The sequence below is a fragment of the Gossypium hirsutum genome, chromosome A02, assembly GCF_007990345.1.
Source record: "Gossypium hirsutum isolate 1008001.06 chromosome A02, Gossypium_hirsutum_v2.1, whole genome shotgun sequence".
Lineage (NCBI taxonomy): Eukaryota > Viridiplantae > Streptophyta > Magnoliopsida > Malvales > Malvaceae > Gossypium > Gossypium hirsutum.
The window spans coordinates 102,386,633-102,387,690 of NC_053425.1; the positions used below are offsets into that span (position 1 = coordinate 102,386,633).

At 36.7% G+C, this 1,058-nt stretch overlaps 1 non-coding gene across 1 annotated transcript; it reads left to right on the top strand.

Moving 5' to 3' along the window:
• Positions 1 to 741: 741 nt before the first annotated feature.
• Positions 742 to 848, top strand: LOC121217483 (small nucleolar RNA R71). Its single transcript, XR_005913566.1, has one exon. It is a non-coding gene; the product is annotated as a small nucleolar RNA R71 (small nucleolar RNA).
• The last annotated feature ends 210 nt before the right edge of the window (positions 849 to 1,058 follow it).

Here is a 1,058-nt window from a genome sequence, read left to right on the forward strand (position 1 = left end):
TCTCAAACAGTAATTGCATGAAACTACTCATTTGGGTTAGTTTCAGTGTTGCTAGGCAAGCTACCTTGTAGTTTTTCTGAAATTAGTTTAGCAAGCTGACCTATTTAATTTTCAAGTCCTTGAATCGATGGTTGCTGATTTTTCAGTGCTGCCTCAGTGTTTTGAAAGCGAGTTTCTAACGCCGAGATAAACTTTGTCAACATCTCTTCAAGGTTCAATTTTTCTCTTGCTGATAAGGTTGTTAAAAGCCTGGAGGTGGTTGCATTCTTTGATTGCCTTGATCACCCCAAGAGAAATTGAGATGGTTCCTCTAACCTGCATTATAGTTATTACTATGAGGGTTATTTTGAGGTTTAGAATTATTACCCATATAATTGACTTGCTCATTCTCTGTGCTAGGACCGAAGGGTAAACATTCTAGATTATTCATTCCACTTCCATTTGTATCGTATTGCATCACCGAATTCACCTATATAGAAAAATATAAACCATTAATTTTCTTATTTAGCAATTCTACTTGGTTTGATAACATGGTGAGTGCATCTAGATTAAAAACACTGGCTACTTTCATTAGCTTTGTCCTCATGACTTGCCACTGATAATTATTCAGTGTCATCTATAAACTCATAAACTGTATTGAGTGTTTTATTATTTAGTGTTCCACCGGCTGCTGCATCAATTAATTGCCTAGTTGAGGAATTCAAACCGTTGTAGAAGGTTTAAACTTGTAACCATAAAGGTAGCCCATGGTGAGGGCACCGTCTCAATAGGTCTTTGTAGCTCTCCCATGTATCATATAAAGTCTCTAAATCGACTTGAACAAAAGAAGAGATATCATTCTTCAACTTGGCTATTTTAGCTAGTGGAAAGTACTTCAGCAAAAATTTCACGGTCATTTGAGCCCATGTAGTGATGGATCCTCGTGGTAAAGAGTTTAACCATTGTGTTTCTTTGTTCCTCAACGAGAATGGGAGCAACTGTAAGCGAATGACGTCATCAGTGGCGCCATTAATTTTAAAAGTGTTACAAATGTCTAAGAAATTGACCAAATGAGTATT